The sequence below is a fragment of the Caloenas nicobarica genome, chromosome 3, assembly GCF_036013445.1.
Source record: "Caloenas nicobarica isolate bCalNic1 chromosome 3, bCalNic1.hap1, whole genome shotgun sequence".
Classification (NCBI taxonomy): domain Eukaryota; kingdom Metazoa; phylum Chordata; class Aves; order Columbiformes; family Columbidae; genus Caloenas; species Caloenas nicobarica.
Genome location: NC_088247.1, coordinates 19,832,921 through 19,847,355, shown reverse-complemented (window position 1 = coordinate 19,847,355; position 14,435 = coordinate 19,832,921). Strand labels below are relative to the sequence as shown.

Below are 14,435 nucleotides of genomic sequence, written 5' to 3'. Positions count from 1 at the left end.
AGCATTTAGACAGCAAGGAGCTTTCTGTTTTGACTGACTTAGCTGAGACTACTTGTATCTGTGACAGGTACGCTGCTGTGAGACGGAAGAGAAGCTGTCAACCAAATGTATAGTCAGGATGGAAGAGTACCTATATTCTGTTTTGTTTGCTATGATGGGCTTAAGGGGGCAAAATCCTTCATGTCCAAGCCCTGCCTTCTCTGCACATCTGACACATATGCCATTTCACTGAATAGATAACAGAAAACACGCTTTTTCTGGTAGCATTTGTTGCACCATAGGCACAGTGCTCGTTTGAGAGCAAGACAAATAGCTGTGTGGACATGTGCTGTTAGGAAAATGGCTTTCAGTCAAAGTCAAGAAGATGGATTAATTTGGGGAACATTTCATGAACCACTTCTATTTGAAGTCAGAATTGTGAACAAATGCTACTGGAATGTGATACAAATACCACGTGTTTACACAATAATATACCTGACCCAACCAGCTCTTCTAGGGTCCGTGTTTGCCCCCAATCCACATGAGAACAGCTATAGTCCCACCACAGGAACTGTGGCCTCCACTGTTCCTGGAAGCCACATAAATCTGAATCTGGCCTTTGCTTAGAGCAAACTGTCCCTAGTGTAAGGGAGATAAATCTACCCTGAAAATGTCCATATGTCCGGAATCAGATGTGAAAGTGTATCTGAGTTTTGTTATCTCTGTAGCTCAAAGCACTTCACAAATGCTAGTCATATACCATTTGGCTTGTAAGGTTCAGGGGGTTGTTTTATTGGTTTTTGTTGTTGTTGTTGTCGTTTCGTTGGGGTTTTTTTGTTTTTTGTTTTTTTTTAGTATTTTGTAATACAAAGTGAAGTAATAATACAAAACAAACAAACACAAAAAGGCATGAAAAGTTTCAGTCAATTCATATTAAAAAAAAAAAGTTGAAAAATATCCATAATGCATTTATACAAGAACATCCACAATATTTCCCACTGTGTTTATTGAGTTGCCTCCTTATTATAATTATCTGGTTGTTTCTAGCAGGGACCCATGGGAAGGAGGAACAAAGCTCCCCATTGGTAAATATTTTTCAGATTAGTAAAATCTCAGCATTCCTTGGTGTGACTGCCAGCATTTATTTTAAATCAACCTGTTACTTTCACCATTACAACACATATTAGTAGATATGAGTAACAGAGACTGACTTGTCAGGGATGACTAAATGGATGGATGGAATTCAAAGGAAGCTTGAATAACCACTGCACAGGCAACATTTACACGTCTATATTTCAGAGGTCTGACTGAAATCCTACATTCAGGTGAATAATAAATAAAAGTATTTGTTCTTTTGGCAGTTGCTGGTGGCTCCATTTTATTATTTTCATGGTGGATGACTAAAAAGTAGAAAGTGTGGCAGCAGGACATTGTTACAATAGGTGAACATCTGAAAATTTACAGCTTTAGCTAGGTATCCGTAAGTTTCTTCCTTGTCCAGTTAAAGGTTTACCCTTTGGTATTTACTAAAATTTGGATGAAAGTTTCACATGAACTGGCTCTTTCAGGATTTCTATACAGTATTTTCCGCTCTCAGGCTGCAAAGACACAGAGAACAGTAAAGTATAATAAAAACAAGAGGGAGACTAGAAATAGCTATATAAAAGCTATATAAACTCAATCATTTTAATGGACATTAAGCAATAATAAAAATAATAAACAGCATCAAAATGCCTTCTTTCTGTCCTTTGTCCTCTACAAATCCTTGGAATTCCTTTTTTCTTAATTCTTTGTCTCACACTTCTTTTGCTTTCCAGTGCTCAGTAGTGTATGTTTCTTTTGACCTTTACTTGTAAAGATAGGGCAATGTTTTTAATCAGGTGTTTACAGTCAGGCACCTAAATCTATATTAAGTATCTAAATAAAGCTTGCATTTTAAATGAGCCAAGCATTAAGTCAATAGCCGTTGTGGTCTCTCACTATGACTGCAATATAGTCCAGTGGCCAGTGCTCTACCCACAAGCTGGAAAACATTCCCAGTCAATTTGGTGTGATTCTTACCTTCACTATGCAGCGTAGTCTTTATGTTAAATAAAATTCTGCTCTGACGCTGTACCTTTGCCATAAGACGGGAGCATTCATGGCTGATGCAAGTTAGCAGATAACTACACATTTCACAGACATCTGTGTGTTTTGTGGTTACTCTTGCTGTCACAAAACTATTTGAAATCTTATAATTCTGTTGTGTTCATTGTATGATTAAAAAAATGGCTATACAAGAAGGAGAAAAACACTATGTTATTTTCCTTTGTTAGGGAAATAGCATGTTACTGGATGGGTGCTCCGCTTCTGCCGAGAGTGTTCGTTCATCTCTGGGAGATGATCCTCATACTACCTGTCTCCCAGCTGTCAGTTCGGGATTCAGGCAGGAGCTTGCAGGGCTGTGTGTGGTGATGTGCGTTGGCTGGAGGGATGGATGTCTGCAGGAGCTGGGGAGGAACCAGATGACTGACAGCGACTCAGGCTAGACGCGGCGTGGAGGGGGTAGGTACAGAAAAAGAGCTAATCCTGCAGAGGGAGTTGAAGGTTTTTTTGAGGGAGGGTGAGGGAGGTAGAGAGTATCTGAGGGATTTGCTCTTCAGAGAATTTAAGGTTACTTCTGCACCTCTCTGCAACTCAAGGAGCCTGAGAGCCAGTCAGCACATCAGCCTTCATCAGTTATGCCAGCACAATGGAGGTGATACAGTTATGCTAGTGTAGCAACCCATGCGAACACTGTTATTTCAGAATTAATACTTGGGGTTTTTTTCCAGTTTAGCTTAAATATTATGTAAAGCTGAGCCATGGTGGGTTGGTTTGTTTGTTTGTTTGGGGGTTTGTTTGATTTTTTTGTTTTGTTTTGTTTGGGGTTTTTTGTTGTGGTTTCTTTTTTTTTTTTTTTAGGAAAAAGAAAAAAAGGCATTTCTGCTAGTAGAATAAACCACACAGGAATTTAATTTTATGTAACTAAAGTTGTTTAATTCAGCCCTTGCTGTGTCCTGGTGTATTTCCAGCATGTGCACAGCTTTGACTGTACTGTTTTCCTTGAAGTGAGGTTACTATTAGCTAGAAATGGAGACCTGCTGGAGATAAACAGCAGTAAAACCAATTGCAGATGAGCTCAGCTTAAAACGAGAGCTACGGTCTCTCAGTTGATACCAAAAGACAGCTTGAAAGGCTAATATATCATGCAAATGGTGGACCAGAATCATTTAAGCATAGATGGTCTGTGGGCTGTGCAGAAGGAGTGAATCTTTCCGCATTCAGCTGCGCGTTTGTGTGTGCGTGTCTCGCCGCCTCCACCCGCTCCTCTCCCTCTGTCTCTCCCAGACAGGCAGAGACACCAGCTCCTTCCTTTGTGCTGCCAGTCAGGTCCTCCCTCTGCAGTCTTATACAGCAAGAAGATTTATAATAGCTGCATGCAATGCCTGTGTCTCAAAGAGACAGTATCACGCCATGTGGAGGATTTTCATATGGGGTTTAACTTTGCTCCACTGAATTGGAAAGGTACATTTTAAAAAAATCTGAATTATTTTAAACAATTCCTGTGACTTTTATCTCCTGCTCAATTCTGACCTCCAAATACTAGCGTCTTTAAATCACAATCTGTTGTCACAGTACTGTAATGGCTGTGATGTCTTAATTGAAAACATGGGGATGTAAGGAATTCGAAAGTATAATTAGGGCACATTTCAATGTGAAGCTGTGAGTGCTGTTCTGTAAGATGGGCATCTGATATTTCTGACATACTGTATCAGAAATATAAGATTCAAACTAGAAAATGAAAATACAGCACACATGCAATGCAACTGTACCATATGTTAAGAAATGTGCACCTCATCAACAGCAGGCTAATTAGCTAGAGAAAACTGAACGATGATGCTAGAAATAAAAAGGATCATGAAATCTCAAGGCAGACTTGTGTAGGAGATCCACCTGGCAGCAACTTGCCAGGTTTATCAAATTAAATGAAATCAAAGGAAAATTATAGGCGGGAAATAATGAACTTAACAGCACTACTTCCCTTTGTTTTAAGCTCTCAGTTGCCTGCTTCTTACCTCCCTCTCTAGTGGCATGTATTATAATTAATGATGAGTGAAGCATCAGTGTCAGAGAAACTCAAAAGCTCAGAAATTTTCCCTAGGCCTGCGGAAAATCTCTATCAAAATTTGACAATTTTTTGGGATATCTCTCTTTCCATTCAGTAGTAGGAGTACAAAATTAAAATAGACTTCCTTTTGGCATTTCACTTCTTAGCCTCCCTGTTTCCCAAATATGAATGCACAAAGTTGAATTATTTTATTTCAAGAAATCCCTAAAAGGGTTGACCCCTGTCAGTGTCTGGGTTCGATATTAGTAACAGTTTCTCTCTGCAGAGGAATCTACAATCTGAAAATCTAAAACCTTGATTAAAGAGTTGGGAATGGAAACAGTTGCGCTAAGAAGTAAAACATTACACAGTGGGCCAGGGCAGGGAAGAGCCTGTATCTAATTCTTCTGACTCAAATACATGCACTAGATGACAATCAGTTGTGTTTCCTTCTTCTACCTTGTTTTCTCTCATCCCATAAAGAACGTATCTAATCATATTGCTCAGGATTTGCCTTAGATCTTCTCTTCGCATGGCTCAATGAACTCCAGAAGAGTGTTCACTGTATTCACTTCCTGTTGGTTTTCAGCAGCAGGAGGTCCTAGACATGCTTACTCTTCTATTTAGAGAAACATAATTAAGAAGACCTACTTCCACTATTCAGTCAGTCCTGAAATACTTCCTCTGATTTTCCTCAAATGTTAGCATGTCCAACCAGAACCACTCTCATTGCATTGTTCTTGAGCTCTACTCATATCCAGTATTTTCAGTATAATGCTTGCTTTTGCTCCTCCTGATTACCAGAGCCTTTGTCTTCCAGCTTCTACAGCTGATCCATTGGTAGTTTTGGCTGATGGACTCTGCAAACAGGCTGACATAGAAGATTCCTGTCCCAACAGCATGTTAAGTTGATATGCTGACAGCTATTTAATCTGTAACACTAACTGTATTGGTTCTAGTGTGCTAGGAATTCTATGTTTACCCAGACTGAAGGAATATCAGCAAAGTCCCATGGCATCAGGGAACTCAGCCAACTCCCTTGCTACTATACAATTGTTTGTTATTCTTTAAAGAAGCTTAGAGCTGATCAACAGAAAGACTTCCACAGAATGAGCTTAAAGCTTGGCACCCTACAGAAATTGTTCATAACTCTGTGGTCTACTTTTAGCATAGGACATAGCTTTCTTCAGTGCTAATGAAATCTGTAGTATTCGAACTATTCACATGAAATCTTTTCTGCAAAGGACTCGTATACAACAGGTAAATTTATGCACACTGTTTACATGTGAAACTAAACCTCAACGTTTCTTAAGTTGACATATATGTCATCATGGTTAGATGTATTTTTTTATCTAGAAAACAGTATCTGTAGAGTTATTTTCCATTATTTCTGGTCCTCTGAGGTTTACACTGCCTGCAAACACCACAACTTTTGAGATCTTTTTGGTACAAGATTCAGAGAGTGTCTAATTGAAATCTGTGCAGAAGAGGTGACTGTATGCAACATCTTACCTGAGAAGAACACAACATAGAAAACAATGAGATGAGGCAGAGGCTGTACAGAAGGCTTCATCATGCACATAGCTGTACAAATACAGAGATGCTATGTTTGTGCGTGTGTCTGCATTAAGCCTATATAGCTACAATGCTAAGTAAACAGGGCTTGAACTCCAGCACTGGACCACTGGTTTTCTGCACTGCTTGACTGCTAAGAGACGTCATTCTGCTCAGTTTGGCAGGTGCTGACTAGCACCCTGCACGACAATGCCCAGGCACAGGGATAGCATTTGCCAGGAATCATTCCCAATACTCAGCATCACTGTCTCTGAAGGTTTTGCAGCCTGACACACTCCAGCATTCCCCCCATGTCACACACCAGAGCATGCTGCACATTCTCTCCATTTCATACTAGAAAAGCCACCCTGATAAAACTCTGTAATATGACCCTCATGTCATTTCAGACACTTTGTCCCCTTGAGGGGACACTCAAGGCCAAGTGTTATGTAGTATGTCTGCAGCCACTCTGTGCCATTTAGCCTTAGGGCCAGAAAACAGTCCTTAGCCCTGTTTTATTTAGTGACATATAAAGCCAACAAGAGGTTCTGAGTTAAAGTTAAGGAACACTGAATGAGTGCAGTGTTGAGCCAGGAGAAAGAAAGAAGACTAAGACGAATGGCATATGTCTCATGTATTTGTCAGCAAGGTTAAAAAAAAAGGTACAGACCATACGAGAGACAAATGTTTGCTTCCCTTTGTGCCTTAGAGCACCAAAATATCTCAGTGGGATCAACAGAGTTTTTCTACAGACTTGTCATACCACAAAAAAATGCTTAATCTCCAGAGAAATCACAAACAGGCAGCTAATGCTCAGTTGACTAGGTGAATATTCATGTTGATGAACAGAAGGGTAGTCACAGAGACAGAACAAAGACCTTCCTCTGCAGTTGATGGTGTTGAATGAAACTAGCACGCTTCCTGTTTCCATGTCAGAGATAAAGCTTGTGTTCAAAAAGGGGAAAGAAAACAAGCAAACAAACAATCAAACAAAACACACCACGACTTTAAAACTCATCACACGGGAAGCCAGGATTCAGTCATTACATTTAAATAGATCCAGAGATAAGACTATCAGTGATGCCCACAACCCACATTATGTGAGATTTGGAAATTCTTAGCTAGGTTTAGTCTCAACCAGAGAATGTGAGCTGCATTTTGCACCAACAACAGAAACACCGGGAATGCATATAGTTCTAGAAATTCTACATAAGAACAATATCTCTACTGACTCAGGATACATGTGATAAGCGATGCTACAGTGGTTGCAAACATGGGTTGTAAAAGAAATGAAACTGTCCAACAAGAAGCCAGCAGCCCATCAAGCTAAGCTATCAAGACTGGAAGCCCAGTGAGGGTTTAGCTAATTCTATTCAGCAAACATTGTCCTGGTAATGACTGATGTAGACACAAGAATTTATGCCAGATACCATCTAGGAGTGTCCCGGAGAGCTTGCTTCCAGCCATGGTGCCCATCCAATGAATATGAAATTTCTTATAAGAACCAACATCATAGGTTCCAAAGACTTCCTTGAGTGTTTCAAAAAGAGTTTGTCCACTTCCTCACACTGGTCAGGTGGTCATTAACACACTCTCCACGATGTCACCCTCAGTGGCCTCGCTGATTCTCACAAGTTCTCACACAGCTCCATACATTTGAGCTGATCCCTCAGATAGACAGAAGCGCTCCTTGCCTTCTCTATGTGTCTGTCTTGAAGATCTTGTGTCAATCTATCCTCCCGCTCCATTCACTCGAGCTACCCTGTCATGCCTCATTGCATTGATCACAGGTCCTGTCACATTATTTACTTAAGAGTGAAGCTAAAGTTTCGCTTCATAAATGAGTTATCATGCTGGAATCAGAACAAAACCACTTTTACAGGGAAGGCTAAAGCTACATGATTCCATAAGTTAAAGTACTACTGCAGTTATTACTGAGACTGAAAATATTGCACACTAAATGTCCCTACTAATAAACAAGCAGTGGTATCTAAAACAAGTAAATCAGGATGGTAGCAATTGACAGAGAGTTCTGCAAGATTTGATTAAAAAAGTAAAATCTCTCCTCTGAATCATTCATGAAAAATCAAAAGTTTTAAAAAATTCTAAGCAATATTTAAAGCACATTTGCTAGTAAAATTCTGTTAAAATAATGTCTATGGCCACACAAGTATTAAACTTAAGGTAAGATCCTACTACCATCAGATAGGTTGAAGTATTTATATGACAACTGGCATGCTGCTTAAGTATTTTGTAATAAATTACTGAGGGCTACAGGAACAAGGTACCTAGAGAACCAAGTCCACTTGGTCTTGCAAGATTAAGCAATAAGATCCATTAAATACTATCCAAAGGCAGGTTAGTCAGTACTGTTACCATGAAGGGAAAAAAGATATAGAAAACTTATATCCAAGGGAAAAATAGTGTCCTGAATACTTTGCCCATAGTGTTTTGCCAAGCAGTAAAATGTGACAAAGAAGGACAAAACTGCAAAGGCATTCTCTAAAATACACCAAGTAGGTGTTGTTGTGACTTCATTGTGAAATAATTTTTAAAAAGACAGTGAGAAACTCTTTTTATTCTATTATGAAAATGAATATATCAGAGATACAGAAATGTGCCAGCTTAGTGTACCAGCTTGCAAGAAGGTCATGCAGCCAGTAAGAAGGGGATTACAGGCCTAAACCTTAGACTAACTATCATAAGCTCCTGACTTAGCCAGAGGAGACTCAGATATTTAACAGATTTGCAGTAAAATTAATTGAGAAAGTCGTATTGAGGCTATTGGTGTAAGGTAGGATGTAAAATGGGAAAACGAATACGCACTCGTTTCATTTTCTTTTGGGTTCCGTGAGTAGATTAGCATAGCTTACACATAGCTATATGTTTAGCTGTAATGACAAATATTGCCTAACAGAGGAGTGTTTCTCAGTTAGCACAGCCTCTTTCCCAAATGGTAGGGTTTAGAAATAATGAAGCATTGGCTAAAGAATTCAGATTCACTAATATTGCAGGAAGAAGAATACTACAAAAAAGTGTTCCTGATCCTGGATCTTCCAAGGATAGACTGACAGACTGGTTATCTAATCAATGGACTGACTAATCAGTAAGGGTAACCACTTAACAGAGACTCTTGTTTTCTAGATCACACTGTTGTTCTCTTGTACAAATTCTCTGCCTTTACAGCTGGTCAGTTACATTGTCTCTCCTGAAGGCAAAAGGTTCTCAGTACATAATTAAAGGTGAAGTATGATAATAGACTTCAAATACATGAAAAGCTGACACAAAGAGGAAAGGAGCAATTTGTTCTCTGTATTGTCAGTAGATTAGGCTGAGAAGTAATGGACTTAGATTACAGCAAAGTTAGGCATTAGGAAACAAATTCCAGCGCTAAGGACAGAGACACCCTGGAAGATAATCGCACAGGAGATTGTAAAGACTCCCTCACTGGAGGTTTTTTAGAATAAACATCAGTCAGAATGATATAAGCATACTTGAGTTTGCATTAGAGTGGAGACATCGAAGAAATGGCCTCTTGAGGTCCCTTCCAGGCCTGTGATTCTATTATTCAAAGCCTGATTCAAAGAGTTACAGTCTTTAATGTGTTTCAAATGGAATTACATCTCATTCACATGTTTGTGAAATATTCAAATCAAACATGAGACTCATTAAAACCTGAAAACCGGAATGGGCACACTAAATTAATCTCTCAAGTAATTCTTTGGCCTCTTATATTTCTCCTTTTGGTTTATTCCTGCCACCGTGCTTGAGAAAACTACAACCTGATGACAAATACAGGGATAGCTGGCAGTGACTCAAACTGATCCAGCTGTGTTCGTGCTTGACTTACCTTTTCTTAAGCAGTTTTGTCTCATTTTTGACCAGTCATTAAGCTCATTGACCAGTCTTTAGACACAAGTAAGTGACAGGCTTAAAGTTCATAAGTCATACAGAAAGTCTGTGTACAACTGAAATGTATTGCTTACTTATAGTGGCAGTGGTTTTTTGTACGACAGCTGGCTCGATCTCTGAACAGAGCATGTACTGACACCCAGCATATTGCATCTGAAAGCTGGAATTTGAATAGATTCTGCCAAGTAATGAAATATTATAAACAGGACACTTCCTAAACAAAGATTCACTACTACTTTCTTCCTGGCCCTAAGACATAATCCCTTTCTTCCTGTTTCCATCTCTTAATCGGTAAAATGCTCCTCAAGATTCGTCTGTAGCAGTCATGATCGACTTCTCAGCTGAAGTCAGCAGGAGGGAGGCAAGCTTCTTCCTCACCGTTAGGTAACACTGTAATCAATAGGAATCCTCTGCCCTCTTAACAATCAGGAGGCTTTTCTAAGAAAAAAAAAAAAAATAACCATCCAGATCAAATTGAAAGGAAATGCATAAGCTCTTTCCAGGTCAGTTAAGCAGAGTGAGTCCTTCACCTTTTAGCATACCATAAAGAAGCCCCTCTCTGTCTATTGTTGCTGTACTGTAGATAACCTCCTGTTGTTCTAATGCAGATTTATTTAATTTTAAATTTTAATGTATTTCACTGAAACAAAATGCCACCAAAGGAGGAGCAACAAGACAACTTTTTAAAAAAGTCTAAATAGAAAAGAATTTTCAACTTGTTAATAATGAAAAATAATCACCTACATTTAAGGCATTATGAAATAAATCCTGTCATATTGAAATCAGATGTTTAGTATAATGCTCCATGCTATAGAACTTCCAGATCTCACATATTATTGATCCTGTTTTTATGAACAGCAGAATAAGTCAGACAGACCTCAATTAACAGCAATGAACTTGCACCTTGATTACAGTCAGTGAATTTATACCAGAAAAAAATCAGGAAATTCACAATAAGGACAAACACAGTTACACAAAGAATGGTGATAAAAATGCCAGCCTGTGAAGGTCTAAGTATGAACTTAGCAGGAATGTGAGCACTCTAGCTAACTTCAGTTAAACTATTCAGAGACATCAAGATTCAGAGTATTGTATTAACTCAAATCTAAATCAGAAAAGTAGGTTAAGACGAAGTGAAATATCAGATTCGAAGAAAATATTTTAAAGAAACAGATTAGATGAGACTAAACAGAAAATCCCATATTTTCCAGTTCTACTATCTGTTGTAAGAAACATACATTACTGAAATACTGTGGATAAAATAGAGAATAAAGAATAGAGAATGAAGAATAAAATAGAGAATAAGAAAAAAATTGATCTCCCAGAAAGAGAGAGGAACAGCATTGTAGAAAAGATAAAAGATCTAACATATTTTATAATTAAAGAATCTTCACTGGAAAGTGTAAAATACGTTTTTCCTAGAAGGCGTCCACCATTAAGTGCATAAGGACTTCTGAATTCTGTTTAGCATTCTGCAAATAAGTCTTTTCAGTCAATAAACTAGGGTTGGCTTCAGGCCATTTTTTAAAAAAAAATTTTTAAAAAGTGTGGCCAATAGTCCAGTCTAGAGTAGATTCCCTCTTTTATCAGTAGACGTAAATCAGCACTTCCAGAGGGTAGTATATCCCCCTTTCTCAAACTCCTTTCTTAGGCACCTCTAAAGACCAATTTGTCCCATCTTAGGTCTCTCCATTACTTGCTGAAGAAGTGTAGAAAATTAGCTCAACCAAGATATCTATACTACTACTAAAGGAAAGCTTTATCTAAAGTCTTTCTATAGACACAGCCTTGTGAGTTTCCACATCAATAGCATATAATTGATTTTCAGGTAATTAATAAATACACTAAATCTTTGAGGTAAAAGAAAAGTTGGATTTCCATCAGCAACATTCTTCTGGACTCAAATTTATGACTGTCTCATTGCAGTGAGGTTTATTCATTATGCTGGTACACCTTTGCAAAGGCAATATGCTAACTAATAGGCATGCTCCAGTAATTGAACATGAAGGAAATGATGAACTTAAATTAGTTCTACAGTATTTCAATGGATTTCCTGTTAGAAAACAGGAAAATATCATCTCTTCCAAGTAACGCCATGGTACTGATTCCCGTGGTATGAAGCCCTTCCCTGCTGAAGGACTCACCGCACCATGTGCACAGCCATGTTTTTATTTGCTTTTGGGAACAGCTGAAAAGAAAAAACAGTGTGATTTTAAGTTTTCCAGTATTAAAAGTCTGTAAAAATCTGTTCTTTGCTTGAAGTCTGTAAGGAACTACAAACAATTCCATATGTTCCTTTATTTTGTGCTGCTTTTGTGCTCTTTATTTTGCAGTGTACAAAGTCACCCCTGGAATCCAGTGACAAACCTTGATTAACTATGCTTAATCTTTTTTCTACAGAAAAATTAAACTAAGTGTTCAAAAACCAAGATAATAAAATTTTATCATTCCATCACTCTGATTTTATTAAATATGCTCATCTTATTTGCAAAGTTAGTCTATCCAGTTTGGCATCTTCATGACAAGACAGAATGTATAAGGAAAAATTTGTTTGGAAACATATGTTTACATATGCTATCTGCAGTGGCAATCTTACTGACAGACATTTGTCACTGATCATTCTGTTGTGGTACAGTACAATTGGTATGCTTTTCCTCCTTGTTACTGGAAGGTAAATGAGAAAATAGATGACTGTAGAAAAGTCTTTAACTTGTTATCTACTACCATTCATCTCTAAATCAGCTCTAAATACAGGGATTCTGCCCAATACCTGTGAAGCCCTTCGTTTCTTATCACAAGAACAGAAATATTTCATGAATTCAAAAGGCGGCAAATTCATACTGATAAAACAAGATACTCTCTCACTCTGTAACAAGGCTTTAATTTTCATCAGTGTGACAGAATGGTGTTGAACATTATGGTTGAACAAGTTTTAGAGGGTAGTTAGATGTTCATATGCCTAGCAGAAAAGAAAAAAACAAACAAAACCAGCACCTCCCCTTCCCCCAGGTCTGTAGTTAGTGGGGTTCCCCAGGGGTCAGTGTTAGGTCCAGTCCTGTTTAACCTGTTCATCAATGACTTGGATGAAGAGACTGAGTGCACCCTCAGCAAGTTTGCTGATGATAGCAAAATGGGAGAAGTGGCTGACACACCAGAAGGCTGTGCTGCCATTTGGTGAGACCTGGACAGGTTGTAGGACTGGGCAGAGAAGAACCTGATAAAATTTAACAAGGGCAAGTGTAGGGTCCTGCACCTGGAGAGGAATAGCCCCACGCACCAGTGCAGGTTAGGGGCAGACCTGGTGGAAAGCAGCACTGCAGAGAAGGACTTGGGGGTTCTGGTCGACAACAGGTTGACCATGAGTCAACAATGTGCTCTTGTGGCCAAGAAGGTCAATGGTATCCTGGGGTGCATTAAAAAGAGCCCAACCAGCAGGTCGAGGGAGCTTATCCTCCCACTCCACTCTGCCCTGGTGAGTCTGAATCTGGAGTACTGTGTCCAGGTCTGGTCTCCCCAGTTTAAGAAGGACAAGGAATTACGGAAGGGAGTCCAGCAGAGAGCTACAAAGATGACTAGGGGTTTGTAGCACCTTTCTTATGAGGAGAGACTGGGAGAGCTGGGTCTGTTCAGCCTGAAGAAGAGAAGGCTGAGAGGGGATCTCATCAATGTTTATAAATATCTCTACGATGGACATCAAGAGGATGGGACCAGACTCCATTCAGTGGTGCCCAATGGTAGTATGAGGGGCAACAGGCACAGACTGAAGCAGAGGAGGTTCCATCTGAATATGAGGAGAAACTTCTTTGCTTGGAGAGTGCCAGAGCACTGGAACAGGCTGCCCAGAGAGGCTGTGGAGTCTCCTCTCTGGAGACATTCAAAATGTCCACCTGCCTGGACACATTCCTGTGTAATCTGCTCTGGATGAACCTGTTTAGCAGGTGGGTTGGACTAGATGATCTCCAGAGGTCCCTTCCAACCCCAACCATTCTCTGATTCTGTGATCTCTAAAATGAAAAAGAGCTATAAACTTTTGTCCATTTGTGTGTAAGATAAGAAATAGAGTAACAGTATTTCCTTTATTTCATTGTTTTAGTTTAATAGTTAGATTGTTATAGATTATCTGTAATCACATATTTATCTATCAAAATTAGCAAATCAGTTTAGCAACTAGATAGCCAAAGAAATCAGTGCATGTCTCTCACTTCATTAGGGGTTATGAATAAAGACAAGACAAAATCTATGAATTAGTTTAAATTGCAGTAAAAATGAGCCTACAGGAAAGGAATACCACAACCCCTGATCCCCCAATGACAGAGAGGTCAACTGAACAACAGAACTGCTGATTGATAGGATAATCACTTAAATAATTATGGTACTAGTTGCCAAGATCTCATGCATATTTTGTTAAATAAACTTTTGTCTAGGCAGATGAATTCTTGTCTTGTATCTGGAGGGATCACACCAAAATTTCTCATTAGATGAAATAGCAAGAAAAAGAGAACTTCAAGTGTACATATGGAAATTATCAGAAACCACAGTAATGATTCAAAAGAAAACACAGTGTTACCTTCCTGCTGCTCTTAATTTTTCCCTGCAAGCAGACCTTGTGGTTGCCTGTTTGGCATCATTTTTTTGGACATTCCTTTTACTAAGTTATTGAAAGTCACATTGCTGATTCTTATTTTCTGAATTCTTCCTTTTCAAGAAGAGCTATAATCTCTCATGCCTGGATCAGTTTACCCATGGTTTGACCATCACTCTAGGTTACCTTGTCTTGACTAGTTGCACAATTCCCAAAAGAAGTTTACCATGTGATATGAATAATTTATTTCTTTGAGACTTTTCTTGCTCCTTGGAGATG

The 14,435-nt window shown here is 38.9% G+C and overlaps 1 protein-coding gene and 1 pseudogene across 1 annotated transcript in view; one reads left to right on the top strand and one right to left on the bottom strand.

Moving 5' to 3' along the window:
* The window catches only part of RPS7 (ribosomal protein S7), a 488,774-nt gene that overhangs the window by 60,738 nt on the left and 413,601 nt on the right, over window positions 1–14,435 (top strand). The gene's annotated exons all lie outside the window — the stretch shown is intronic.
* LOC135986546 (cytohesin-2-like) overlaps window positions 1–14,435 on the bottom strand; it is a 100,382-nt pseudogene that overhangs the window by 6,303 nt on the left and 79,644 nt on the right.